Source organism: Salarias fasciatus, chromosome 13 (assembly GCF_902148845.1).
Source record: "Salarias fasciatus chromosome 13, fSalaFa1.1, whole genome shotgun sequence".
Lineage (NCBI taxonomy): Eukaryota > Metazoa > Chordata > Actinopteri > Blenniiformes > Blenniidae > Salarias > Salarias fasciatus.
In genome coordinates, this window is record NC_043757.1 from 2,412,962 (window position 1) to 2,427,659 (window position 14,698).

Here is a 14,698-nt window from a genome sequence, read left to right on the forward strand (position 1 = left end):
AAATGTGTGTCTGCGGCAGCTGGAATTCATTAAAACAGCTCCAGAGCGACGGCCGGCGACCTGCAGGGTGGAAGGATTCAGGACCGGAGAGATTAGCTCCGGCCTGTCACAGAGAACCGCTCACTCTCACAGATTTTACATTTTACCTCTTATTAACAGTTTCTTTTATTCTGGTAATTCTGAAATTTTATTAATCCAACTTTTCAAGTACTTTACAAAAGTTTGTGAAGATGCTCCACAAATAACCTCATTAAATCCATCTGAAGTTACATCAGTCAGTGGGATTAAGACGCTCTATAACCTGGATGTTAGATGGAGGAAGATGCTCTATAATCTGGATTTTAGTGGAGGAAGATGCTCTGTAATCTTTATTCTCCATCTGCTGCTCTAATCACTAGTTCAGAGGAGAGTTCTTCAGGACTTCCTGCTCACGACGTTTGGTTCCAGTTCCTTGTTTCGATCCTCTGATCCTGCAGAACGTCGTTCTGCTCGGAGTCTTGATGGCAGAGTGATGAGCTCAAAGTCTGTTCATTAAACAGCAGTAACATCAGCATTAGGGTGTGTGTGTGTGTGTGTTGGGGGGGGGGGGGTTCTAGGGGAGGTTGAGTCTCTCGGGGGTCACAGTAGTTTGTGTTCTTGCTCTCCTGGGACTGTGAGGTGTCCGGATAAAAGCCTGCATTAAATCCAATATTTGGAAGCAGTCACTTCTGGCTCCGCTCGTCTGTAACCACGTTAAGATCCCGGTGATGAATCGTCTGTCAGACATGGTTAAAACAGGCATTAGATACCCAAATCTCACACACACACACACACACACACACACACACACACACACACACACACACACACACACACACACACACACACACACACACACACTGCTTCATGGCTTAAAGTGATTAAACGTGCTTAATGCATCACAAAGCTCCACTACCTTGATTTCCAAACCAGCCAAACATGTCTGGAGCCAAAAAAAGAAAAAAAAGTCTGTATTTGGTTCGTAAAGTTAAACTTTAGTTTGTGTTTCTGTTTTCAGGTCTTTAACCACTGATTTCGCTTCTCTCATAGTGAGCAAACCGTCTTGGAATCAGTCTCTCCGTCTGTCCCTTCATCCGTCCAGGTCCTCACCCAGTCTGTCCATCCAGGACCAGAAGACTTGGACTCTAACCTGGACATGAGGTGATGTTTGAACAGCAGTGAAAGTCTCAGTTATCTGTTTAAATTTTCATTTAAAGGTGCCTTAAGGAGTTTGCACGTTTTTTGCGAAACAGCGCCCCCTGCAGGCCTTGGGCGTAATGCAGCTTAGTGAAAAACTCGTCCCTGTGGCTCGCGTGCTCGGAAGAGGGGAACTCTGTCTTCGCTCGTTTAGTAGCTCTCGAGTAAAATGTAATTGTCTTTTCCCTGGTGGGTCTGTGTGGAGTTGTGGCAGTGCTAGAAGCCAGTCTGTTCTGACTTTCTGGAAGCTCCTTCTCAGTTGTTGCTCACTAAGCATCTGGCGGAGTAATGGCGGACAAAATGAAACCTAACCAGCCGGAGCGCGCATTACGTCATTCCTTTCAAATTCTCCCCAAAAAAACTCTGGAGCCGGACCGGCACTGTGACTTTCAAGTGACAATTTAGCACTGTTAGAGGTACTGGTAATGAATATGTCAGGGCACATTGTACACATCATTAAAAATGTGTAACATATTTATGGTGGAAAATAAGTATTTTTAAGGTTGAAAAACTCCTTAATGCACCTTTAAAGGGTGCATGAAACAATATGATTGTATTCATCAGTCATTTGCATTCTGGTCCTTTTCCTATTTTGAACAAAAAAAAACGGAAACAAAACATTTATTAAAATCAAACAAGATAAATAAATAGGTTAAAGTTCTCACCTGGAAGGATCAGGTATGTTGACTTTCTCCCACAAGCTACCTGTATGTGCAGTCACACGGAGTCATCCTGGATCGGGGAGTAAAACGGATCCAGATGTGACTTTCAGACCAATAATTGAGCAGTACTGAACCTCCCCGGAGTATATGGAAGTGCTTCGCCTCTTTAAATCCAACATTTGCCTGTCTGTATTTACCTTGAAAATGAGACCTAAAAACAAACTTGTGATGTTTTTCCAGCAATGTTCCCTCCAGACCAGAGTTGGTGGATGTCCGTTGGAAGATCCAGACCTATTCCCAATTCTGATCTGAGATAAGTGTTTCTGCTTCCTGCTCAGCTTGTTTTTAATTTTAAGGTATTTTCATTTCTTGCATTCAATAATCATGCATTTGGAGGAACCTGAAGAAGTCTCAAGCCAACCTTGGCCTGCAGAGATTACTTATATAGTGATACTTTATGTGTAAAGGTATGCTGATAAATCTTATTTATCGATATCTGCCAATCTTTTGTCTGTAATAGTCGCTTTCAAGGGAGATTTTGGTGGCAGGATGAGTTCTATTGATTTCCATTGAGATCTAAAGGCTAAAATACACCAATGCCATAAAGGTTCAATTTTAGAAGCATAGAAATATTATTGCAAACAAGGTGACATTGCTCCACTTTTTTATTTTCTTAATTGTAGAACAGTATTGCGTGTTCTTGGTTTTTTCCCTGCCATACAAAGCCAGAGATTTCCATTGATCCCACTGTAAGCAGTGACTGTCGCTCACTTCAGTTGGTAACGTTCTGAACAAGTACATTAATCAGGGAGGTATAGTCATTCTCACTGCTATAATCCAGGAATTCAAGTTTCTAAAGGGAACAAGGTTCCGTCTTGTATAACTGATTTTATTTTATTATGAATAATGTGTCATAGTTTGCTTGTGACAGTTTCAAAATGTTCTTTGTGAGAACAATACCAACATATTTTAAAGAGACGGCGTCCCAGTCAAGCCTAAGCTTTTCCTTAAGAGTTCCCAAGATGCTACAGTTCAGAATCATCCCCTGAGTTTTAGATATGTTTAGTTTATAACTGGAAAACATCCCAAATACATTTGATACTGACATCAGCTTCTCAAATGATTCTTCAGGCTCCTCCAAAAAAAATCAGAACATCATCTGCAAACAGTGAAACTTGTTGCTCATTCCCGGCGACCGTAGTTCTTTTTATCTCTCTCTCTCTTTTATCTCTTTTTATCGAGAGTCTCAATATAAAGGACAAAAAGAAGGGGCAAATGGGGCATCGCTGCCGTGTTCCACCCTCCAGTAGGAGGCGCCAGAGAGATTCCCTTCGATCTTAACACGGCTCTTGGTTTATCGTACAAGGATCATATGAATGAAATAAGAATCTCTCTCAAACTAAATTTAGCCAAAGTTCTACACAGGAACACCCATCGTTTGTTAACATTGGTAAAAAAGTTGGACACTAATAATTTAGTAGATTTACTCCCAATTTCAAAGTATTTTTGCTTGAGGGAAATATTTTTATTTCTGTCTTGTATATACATTTTTTCTGTTTCACATTTAACATTATTTTTTTGTTTCTTCTTTAGTTTTGGATTACTTTCATTACTATCGATCTTTTGTAATTGTTTTGATGTTTGTTGGAGATCAGCTGATTTTTGCCCCTTTCTTTTTGTTTCTCATAATGTCTTCAGAATGATCTTTCCCTTCATCACGGCTTTCAGAGCATCACTGTATAAATCACCGCCTCTGTATATTTCAAGTCTAGGTGGTTCTCTAAGTCCTCCTTTAGTTTTCTTCTCAGATTTGAATCATTTGACATGTTTGAGTTGAACTTCCACTGTACTTTTCTGCCTTCTTTAAGCTGACAGAAAGTGAAACGAGGCTGTGGTCTGAAAGATCAGTTCTCTTAGTTTTACAGTCTTTTTCTCTGAAACGTTCATTATTGAACTCAAAGAAGCAGTTTATTCTCAAATAAACACTGTGCTGGCCCGAATATGATTCCCAGTTCTTCCAATAGCAACTTTACCTCCTTGACTACCGTGTTTTCTTGTTTTGTTGGGTTTCATATATTTAGGTGAAAATTGAGATCCCCTCCACAGATTACCACTCCCTGAGAGTTCACCATTGAATTAAATACACGTCTGTAGAGAGTCAGTCACTTCCCGGAGGTACAGCAGCATTTCTGAGCGTTATTTCAAGCCCTTCTATTTTCCCTGTGATTTTAATTAACCTTCCTTCCTCGTCTTCTGCTGAAACGCGGTCGTAGTTCAGAGTATTTGAAATAGAGTGTATATTAGTACAGCCACGCCTCTCTGGTGTCCTGTGTAGGAAGAAGAGAAAACATATTTAAAGCCCTACCTTTTTAGTTTTACGTGTTCTAATTGAGGTGGTTTTGTTGGAGGAAGGCAATCTCTGCTTTTTCACATTTTGATTTTGTGACAGTTTCACTCCTCTTGATATGATTCAAGACTCCGTTCACATCAAAGGAAACAGTTTCAACCGCTTCCCTTTCCATGTAGGCTTTTTCTGCTAGAAACCTTGAATCTCTAAACACTCCCTATTTCAAACGGAAGAAAAGAAAAGAGTGAACGATAACTTTCAGCCCTAAGGTCCATTTTCTGACCTGCTGCTGATTTGAGGGAGTTTATCTGCTCCTGCAGGACGACGGGATCCTCCACAGGGACGGCAACCATTCAGTCAAAACAAGGTCCTGATGTCCAGACCGAGTGTCAGCAGTTCTTTACTTATATCTGTTACATTTATTTCTTCTCTTTAACCAAATTAAAATAAAGTCAACCTGATTCCTCGGCTCTGAACGCTTGCCTCTTTAGCTTGAAGCTCTGCTTGGTCCATGGCCCCCCGGATCCTGGCTGAATCCTGTCCCACAGAGAAGCTGGCTGCTCAATCACTTTCACCAGCCGACCGCGACTCGCCTCTTCCGCGGTGTCAGAGGTCATCTGCCCTTCATCGTAGAGAACGCTCAGCCGCGCCGGATAAAGAGTCTGGAAGCTTTTTATGGTTTTCTTTTAAAACTCGTTGTGCCCCTGCATGTTTTCCTTTTGTGCAGAATTGCTGGAGCGTTATCATGATCAAGGCTTATCTTGAGAGCATCTAAAAGAAAACCTTTTTTCTGCCAGGCCAAGTGGATCACTTCTTCTTTTGTTCTGAACCTTTTTTTGTTTTGGCTCCAGGTGGGCCAGGTGAGGGCGGAGCCCTGTCGACCGTTGGCTTTAGACCCACTTCTTTCCATCCTGGAATCCTGAATATCCTGACGTGTTCTCATCTCGAGAACAGTAGAAGTAGTTTCTGTCTTCTTTGACTTTTCCGAGGTAATTTTCGATTTCGGTCTGGAGCCCACAATCTAAGCTGCCATCGTTTGGTGACCTGGAAGCAGAATCCCTGGTAAAAGTGTTTTTAGACCATATAGAATTCTTGTGTTGGTTTGAAGTCACTCATCCTGGTGAACCTGCCTTCGCCTGTTTTGATTGGCCCGTGGAAAAGCACTAAGTCACCAGACAATCCGGTCAGAGTCCGTTTCCCGTCAGTGTGACGTCTCGCGTTCGTTCAGGTCGTCTGTGGTCGGTTGGCTTCGTGTTGCGAGGCTGCAGGATGTGACAGACGGTCCTAAAGCTAACGCTGTGTTTCCACGTGACTGTGTGGTTCTCCCGGCGGTACCGGCAGTACCGGGGGGCCTCGGAGGTCACACGGCTCCGTTTCAGATGGATTGAACAGATCCGAAGTACCAGGAGAGAGAGGAGCTCTGAGACGGACCGTGAACCAGGTCAGAAACAACACAAAGCACAACAACAACACAACACAACAACACAACACAACAACAGCAGCAGTGCTGACGAGACGCCACGAGGTCAGAGGTCAGAGGTCAGAGCCCTGAAAGGAAACTGCTGCCTGCGGCCCCGTCAGCGTTCGGCCCGCTCGCCCTCTGACTCGACTGCGAGAACTCCCTCCTCAGACCTGCTCCCCCAGATCCTGACCTGCCCCAAAGACCCTGGTCTGTCCCCTGGATCCAGATCTGCTACATGGACCCGAATCAGTTCCCTGCACCCCCCCCCCCCCCCCCCCCCACCACCACAGTCCAGGATCCACCTGATGTCCCCGTTCTGACGGCTTCATCTGATTCCTTTGAGACTGAGACTGATCAGCTCCAGGTCACAGGTTTATTTTACTATTTTTTTTTTTTTTTTTTTTTTATTATGAAAATTAAAATCTAGTAGTATTTGGCCAGATAGCATATCTTTATGTGATAAAAATATGCTGTTGATTATATGCTATGCACAAAAAAATATAGTGCATGCTGAACTCTGGGCCTTGGATATTTCAACTAAAGCAGATCATTGTGTTCCCCTGAGCTGGACTAAATAAACTTTTGAGAGTCCAGATCCAGACCGAAGCAGAACCGAAGCAGAGCGGTCCAGATGAAGAGGAGGAGGAGTCTGAGCGGAGTGAAGTCAGTCTGACAAACAGTCGGCAGAGTCGGCAGAACATCAACCAATGAAGTAATGTGTGATGAAAAGCCGCAGACTACAGGGAGGGAGGGGGCAGTGATGGGGTCACCAGTTTCACTCATCAGACGGGCGCCCGGGTCGACTCCCGGGTCAGGTGAGGAAGAAAAACAAGCCGAGTCAAAGATTCTTCGTCTTCTTCTCCTCCTCCTCTGTCGCTGACACTTGCAGCTCCCACGAGGACACAAAGATACTCCAACCCGACTGAAGTGTTCGCTCAATGCATTCCTTCCTTCCCCCTGAGCTTCTGTCTTCCTTTCATTTCTTTTCTTCAGGGGGGAGGAGGAGGGGGGGGGGACAAAAAGAGCAGAGAAAGAGGAGAAAGCAGGAGGGCAGAAGTTGAAGTCAGTGATGTTGTTGGACGGTGTGACAGGTAGCCATGCCCCCCCTCCACCCCCCACCCACCCCACCCTTCACTGTGATTAATGAGCCGCTCGGGGACAAGCAGAAATATGACTACCGCCGGCTAATCGCTTTAGCATCGAGTTAGCAGCGGCCGGGCGCCATCCATCCTGGAGCGCGGCGGACGGAGGACGGAGGATGCTGCAGCCCCCACCCCCCCACCGCCACCCCCACCCCCCCCTACACCCGGACCCCCAGCCCAGAGTTTGATTGACAGCCTGTCAATCCGGGGCTGGGGGTTCCTCACAGCTGGTACTTGACTGCCAGGCGGGTTCCTGCAGCTGTCAATCATCTGAACAATGTGCACCAGGGTGCCATACCGCCCCACCCCCCCTCCGCCCCGACCAACACCCCCCAACACACACACACACACACACACACACACACACACACACACACACACACACATGCTCAGAGAAACTATGGCAAGAAGTTCATATCTGTGTCAAGACATCAGTTTTATGTAGTTTCTTGTATTTTCCATAAAGCTAAATACTGATAAATCTCTTCATCTTTAATCTCTCTGAACTTTTTTTTAATCTTTCTTTTGTTTCTGTTCACTTTTCAAAATGTTTTTTTTATACCGGTTCTACCCTCCACCTGTTTCAAGCTGGGAAAAGGCAGCGCCCCGACCCCCCGGCCGCCTCCAGCCCCCCGCCGCTCTCTGGCGCCCTCCAGGGGAGCCGTGGCCCACGCCGAGAGCGGCAGACATGACCGGGCGTGGCGGAGACAAAGCTCCTGCAGACAGACGAGAGCTCGGCGAGGGCGGCGAGGCTTTGAAGCCGGGCCGAGGCGAGCCGGGGATCACGCACATCCGGCTTTGGGAATCAAACTCGGTGCTCTGACAAGTGGTGATTAGCAGCATTTGTGTGTTTGAGCTCCACCCGCGATCTGTCTCCACAAAAACACACCAAAGCGCCCTGATTTTCCGTCTGTGTGTTGTGAGAACGGGGTGGAAACAAGTCAGAAACAACAAAACCTTCTTCCACTTCTTCCAGCGCACAGTTTGCATTAGCATTAGCAGCTGTTAGCTTCACCTTTAGCACATCTTTCGCTATCATATTCAGAGTTTATGATTAATCTTCAGCTCAACTGTCGCAGCTATAAACAGGAATTAAGTTTCTACATTTTCAGTTTGAACAATTAAGATTTTTCACTCTTTCGATTAGGGCGTTAACGACTTCAGTTTTTTTCAAGTCGACTTATCCGTCAGTAAAGTCGAAGTCGAGTCGACAAGTGGTAATGACGTCGTCACTTTGACGGGGGATAACACGGACACACAGCTGTCCAGCAGTGAGCAACTTGTATTAAAATTCACTGCAACGAGCCTAATCGCTCGGGCGCCGCCCCGCGATTCAGAAACAGAAAAAAAGCCCAAAACAAATTCTAACACTAAATGATAATATATTGACAATGTATGTGCCTCATTTTTTATAAACAATCTGTAATAAAGGAGAAGACAAACAGTCTGGAGCCGGAAAAGCTTCTCGAGGATGCGTGGATCAGTGGCCTGCACGGAACGCTCACAGCTGAGCCCAGTAGTGTAGTGGGAGAAACGGCGTGCAGCACGGTGGTGCGCAAACGCAAACTAGACCCAAGCATCAACTGTCCTTCTGAGATTTTACCCCAACAAAGCAAAGACTAAGACCTGGAGTTTCTTTTAAATTTAACTGCACAACACAAAGTGCAATTAAAGCTTCAGGCAGCGGCAGCGAGACGCCGCCATGCGTGTCCGCATCGCGTTTGGGAAAAAAAGAGCTCGTTGTCTTAATGAAATAAAAAACAAAATAATCAAAACCCAATGCTGTCAAAATTGTAATCTAATACTGGTTTTGCTTGTGTGGTTCACGGAACATTACTTAGACAACAGTTTTCAACGTGAAATAAATGGAAACTTTTAAGCAGAACAGCAAATAGGCACCAATTAGAAACCAACTTCAACTTGAAAAAAAAAAAAAAAACTTGCCAGCCTCTAAAGATAAAGGGTAAAAAAAAATTAATCCTTATTGCTGTAATATTCTTAGATTACACTCAGTTTAGTAATCCTACTCTGGGTCATCTTCCCTCTCATTCTTGGGCTGCAGCTTCATGTTTTCATGGAGAGAGATGAGCGCGTCCACATGCTGGATGAAGGCTGAGCTGTCGGGTGAGAGAGACAATAACCTGCGACTTGGCGACTCCTCCAAGTTTACGTCGACTTGTGCGACGGGAGTCGATGAGTCGACAAGTCAACGTTTCTGTTAAAGCCCTACTTTCGACTATACATTAAAACGCCTGAACAGCTGCAGGAGGCCCCTGTGCTCAACCTGTTGACTGTTAGCATTAGCATAATCCAAAGCTGTTTTGCTAGCTCTGTTACTGCTTCTTGAAGCTCCTGTTTACTGGAAGAGGAGCCTCCTTGAAACCTGAACTCGCTCAGTCCTGACGATGGTGTTCCACTGTAGCATTAGCCTTTAGCATTGACACTCTAGCATTAGCATAATGTCCTTCTTAAATCATGGTTCGCTTCCCCCTTATGAGCCGTCTGCTCATGATTGGACGGACGGAGGGTTGCGGGCGGTCTCATGGCGGTAAATGCTCAGACATGTGGGAGTGTTTGAAGTGTGATGTTCGAGCCTTCAGTGTGATTCAGTGAGTCGCAGACGTTAATGGACCAGCGGCGCTGAGGCCGGGGCATGCCGAGCCGAGCGCGGAGCGTGTTTGTACAGCGCGCTCTCCTGCAGTCGTTTGGCGGCAGAGGTGGCTGTTTTTGCTCGGAGCGCTCGGCGGGAGCGGATCTGAGCGCTGAACCATAGCAAAGCAGAGTAATTGTCTCTTTCCTCCTTAACAGGATTAGATCCCAGCGGCGTGGAGGGTTCAGGCCTCCAGTCAACCGTGTGGTTGGAGACCGCTTCACCGCTAATGTTAGCTCAGGGGGGGCCACTGAGCGCCTCCAGACTTCAACCTCGGTGAAACTGAAGTCAGCAGCAGGGTTTCCTCCTGGGTTCAGCAGTTCGTGTCCTCTGTGGTCCCGGAATGAGACCAGACTGTTGGAGTTCCAGGTCTCAGATGTAAGGGTCGAGGCTGATAGCAGAGCGTAGCCTGCAGATTTTAAAATGGAAAACTTTCATTGTGTTTTGAAAACTGCTGTTTACACAACAACAGTGTTAGAGGCGCTGAAAACTTTCAGCTTCCAAGCTGAAACTTTTCAAAAATGCTCCGATTCCGTCTCCATGGAAACGGGGGGAAATGCAACTTTCGGTTAGCCGCTGCTACTGCGCCTGTACACCACGACTGTAGTGAAGAGTTCTTCTGCACATGGTCAGTAGGTCAGCAGGTGGACAATACCAACTGGGACTGGGAGTCATGACAAACCAACTGAATAAGACTGGACCAATATATTATATCCATAATTCTAATTCCATAACTAAATCACCATATCAGATAATGACATATGTAAAGTTGGTAATGCTCATCTCAGCATTATTATTATTATTATTATTATTATTATTATTATTATTATTATTATTATTATTATTATTATTATTATTTACACAAAATAACAAGCAATAACTCCTTGTGACTCCCCCTAATTGTGACACTTGCTAATTCACTAATGAGAGTAATCAGTTACTTTGCTAACGTGCGACCCTGCTCAGGACCAATGAGGACGTCCTCCCGCTGTAGACAGGAGTTTAGTGGAACAGTAACAGAGCTGTTATTCACTGGAGAGAACAAGAGTTTGGATAATGCTAAATCCCCCAATAAAGCTCACAAATCCCCATAATCTGGGACTGTTTTCGGTGTGTGTACACACTCCGGGAGTGTGTGGGTGACTGATGTTCTCTGTGAACCTGATCTGATAATGAGAGCGGCTCCGATCAGATTAATGTCTCGTGAGGATGAGGAACGCCTCCAGGTGAAGCCGGTGTGTGGTCTGCTGTGTTTGAACCAAACACTGAGAGCAGCGTTTCAGATACACGCCGCTGAACGTGTAGCGGAGGCGTCTGTCAGGGCGAGTCGGACAGGTCTGGGGAAATCGGATTGGTGTTGAGATTGTCGTCGTATTCTGTCGTAGCCGTTTGGTTTCTGTTAAAATGGAAACATTTTCATCTCGTATACGCCACGCCACAACAAAGAAAAGCTTGAAATCTGGAAGAGCAGCTTTTTGAAAATGGCCTCTAAGGTGGAACATTTTGAAAACGCTCCGACTCCGTCATTTTGTAGACGGGCGAAAATGCTTCTTTCTGAATCGCTGCTACTGGTTATAGTTCTGCACGTGCTCAGTAGACGAACAACAAGAACAACTTCTCCTCCAAAGTGTCATGACTGCCAGGCCAGATTCTCCTGGTCCTGGTCCTGGTCCTGGTCCTGGTTCCAGTCCAGACTCTCCTGGACTTGCCCGTGTTAGTTGACAGTCACCATAGTAACAATCCAACCTGATGTTCTGTCCCTGCTCTGGTTTTTTTGAGTTTTCATCTTATTTTTCATGATTAAAACAGGCTCTATGAAGATGCTGTGATCATTTTCTGCAGTAATTGTGAAAATTTTCACAATCTGCCTAAAGATTTCCTCAAAAGTTTTCATTTAAAAGTTGTTCTGGCACTTTTCCCCCACTGCAGCCCCCTCAAGATGCATGTGGGCCCTGAAGGAAAATGACTCCAACAATCCACAGACATTCAAAGAACCTGAAATGTTCCAGCGAGTTCCCTCAAGTGCCGGCGCTTCAGCAGAACCTCCTGAAACATGCTCAGTTGGTTGGAAGAGGCAGGTATGTGACGGTCGGGGACGTCTCGGGGTGACGGTGGGCATTGTTCGATTCCTGTGGGCTCAGTGTGAGTTCTCGGCTCTCCGCTCGGAAAGGAACCGACATGCTGCAAACAGCTGGAGGCTGCAGAAGCAGATCTGTCGAGTAATTGCTTGTAATTAGTGTCATTAGAGCGTGTGTGTGTGTGTGTGTGTGTGTGTGTGTGTTTGGGGGTTACACAGAGGTAAGAAAAAGGCCAGACGAGGGGGGGGGGGGGGGGGGGGGGGGGGGTATGCTTTTAAAGTGGATCTCTGAACAGAACATTTCATAGACACCTTAAAATACTTTGTTCCTCTCTTGTTTGTACACTCCAGTTACAGGATTTCAGTAAATTATTCATGGTTTTCATCCTAAATCTCATAATTTATCACACTTCCGTCAAACTTTTCAAACATCTGAACTGAAACATTCACACCATAAAAACGTTTAGGAACAGTTTTTCAGACATAAAAAGTTAGAGACAGTGTCTAAAGATTAAGAAATAGATTTCAGATTCAGATTCAGATTCAGAAAACTTTATTAATCCCAAAGGGCAATTTGTTTGCAGCACATCTCGAGTCGTTTCACACGTAAATACAACATGAGACAGTCCAGTTTAACCACAAGTGGAACTCAGGTTGAACGATATTAAAACAAGCAATACAATAAACAATTTAGGAGCTGGAATTCAATAATTTGATTGCAGAAGGCACGAAAGAGTTTGAAAAACGATTAGTTTTCCTAGCTGGAGCATAATACCGGCGTCCAGAAGGCATCAAGATAAACTCTGGAGTCAGAGGATGAAGAGGCTGAGCCAAGATGCTGTGGGCTTTACTCAGCACCTGCTGCTCCCACAGAGAATGACAGTCCCTCAGTTTAACACCTGTGATTTTAGAGCAGGTCTTGACAATGTTCTGCAGTTTGTTTTTGTCCCTCACAGACAAGGATTGAAACCAACAGATAAAAGAAAATGTGAGTAAACTCTCAATAAACGAGCCGTAAAAATTATTTAAAAGAGTTTTGTTCACATTAAAAGAGTTCAAAAGAGATCTCAAAAGAGATTTGTCAGGTTAATGAGGCTGTTGAAAATGTGACATATATCTATTAATGTACCATTGTAAGTGTTAGAGGAGGAAGATATATATACAGAAGATATACATATATATGTCTGTGTATGTCTATGTATGTGAGTGTATATGTATATGTATGCATACATAACTTATCTGACATGTATGCTTTATGGCCGAAATAAAATCTAAAAAAAAAAACAGATGCTCTATAATCTGGATGTTATCTTGAATTCCATTCAGCTCTTTACAAACAGAAGCTAACTGCTAGTTCAGCGTTCTCTTGCTAACCACGAGTTTACAGGACTGTGATCTCTCACATCACCTTCAGGTAGAGTTGCCAACCGTTCCTTGAAAAACAGAATCGTTACGTATTTGGGCGTAAAAGTGTGCGTTCCGTATTGAGCTGAAAAGGAACGCACTTGGTTCCGTATTTTTGTGAGAGTCAAAACGTGAGCAATGGAACATGCACTTTTTGATGAAACCTTACGGTAAATTGTTCACTGGCTCTCTGACGATCTGTGACCAATGAGCTGACAAACACGGCTCGACAACACAGAATCACTCGTATCTCATTGGTCAAAAAAAGACCAATGTAGGCTACGGCAGCTCATTGGCCAGTAGTCAGTTTCATCACAGAGCGCACGGGAAGAAGTAAATCAAAAACATTAAAGCAGCTCAGCATGGCTCCCAGAGACAAGTGAGTTTGTATATCGGATATATTATGTTTAGTTCATTGATTTGTGTCTGCTGCTGCAGACTGTGGAGTGTTTTCAGTTTAGAAACAGCACCTTGTTGGTTTTTCTGTTCAGAAGGTTTTTTAGTTTTGATTTTGCACTTTTTTAGTTGAAAATACAAAAAGAACATATTAAAATCCAGAAGAGACAGCAGCGGTTTGATGTAATTTTGCACAATTAGCAATAAATATAGAATAGAATAGAATAGAATAGAATAGAATAGAATAGAATAGAAGACTTTATTAATCTCACAGTGGAGAAATTTACAGGTGTATCGGCTCATAGAACCCACAGCAGGATGCAAAAGTAATGAATGGTGCAATAATTAACAAGTAACAGTGCAAATCATACTAGGATTGATAATAGAAGCTAAAGACAATGAAGATCTGACTGTATGTACAACCTGAATCTTAAAGGTGCCTTAAGGAGTTTGCACGTTTTAAGCGCAACAGCACCCCCTGCAGGCCTTGGGCGTAATGCAGCTTAGTGAAAAACTCGTCCCTGTGGCTCGCGTGCACGGAAGAGGGGAACTCCGTCTTCGCTCGTTTAGTAGCGCTCAAGTAAGATTTAAGTGTCTTTTACCTGGTGGAGTCTGTGTGGAGCTGTGGCAGTGCTAGAAGCCAGTCTGTTCTGACTTTCTGGAAGCTCCTGCTCAGTTGTTGCTCACTAATCATCTGGCGGAGTAATGGCGGACAAATCGAAACTTAACAAGCCGGAGCGCGCATTACGTCATTCCTTTCAAATTCTCCCCAAAAAAATTCTGGAGCCGGACCGGCACTGTGACTTTCAAGTGACAATTTAGCACTGTTAGAGGTACTGGTAATGAATATGTCAGGACACATTGTACACATCATTAAAAATGTGTAACATATTTATGGTGGAAAATAAGTATTTTTAAGGTTGTAAAACTCCTTAATGCACCTTTAAAAATATAACTGGAAATATATAATATATACAATATATACAATACAATATGCAATATACGATGAAATATATAATTATACAGTATGATATAATATGTACAATATGTTTTAGCGGAGTTACTGGATACAGCAGAGTGAATGGATGATAAAGTGTTGCTGAATTTCTTAAAGGGGGGGTGCAGGATATTATAATATCCAGGATTATTGCACATATTCTACACAGTAGAACTGTACAGTCTGACACGGTGGGGATGAGAGGCCTGTGGTAGCTCCTTCCTGCTCTGAGGGTCTCAGTCTCCACTGAAGGAGCTGCTGAGCTGCTCTACCGTCCGGTGCAGTGGCTGAGAGCTGCTGTCCATGATGGATGATACTTGACTGATAACTGTCTCACTGTAGGCCT

The 14,698-nt window shown here is 44.3% G+C and overlaps 1 long non-coding RNA gene across 1 annotated transcript; it reads left to right on the plus strand.

Moving 5' to 3' along the window:
• The first annotated feature begins 283 nt into the window (after window positions 1–283).
• Window positions 284–12,710, plus strand: LOC115399726 (uncharacterized). The gene is made up of 3 exons (XR_003932715.1): window positions 284–361; window positions 12,352–12,363; window positions 12,694–12,710. It is a non-coding gene; the product is annotated as an uncharacterized LOC115399726 (long non-coding RNA).
• The last annotated feature ends 1,988 nt before the right edge of the window (window positions 12,711–14,698 follow it).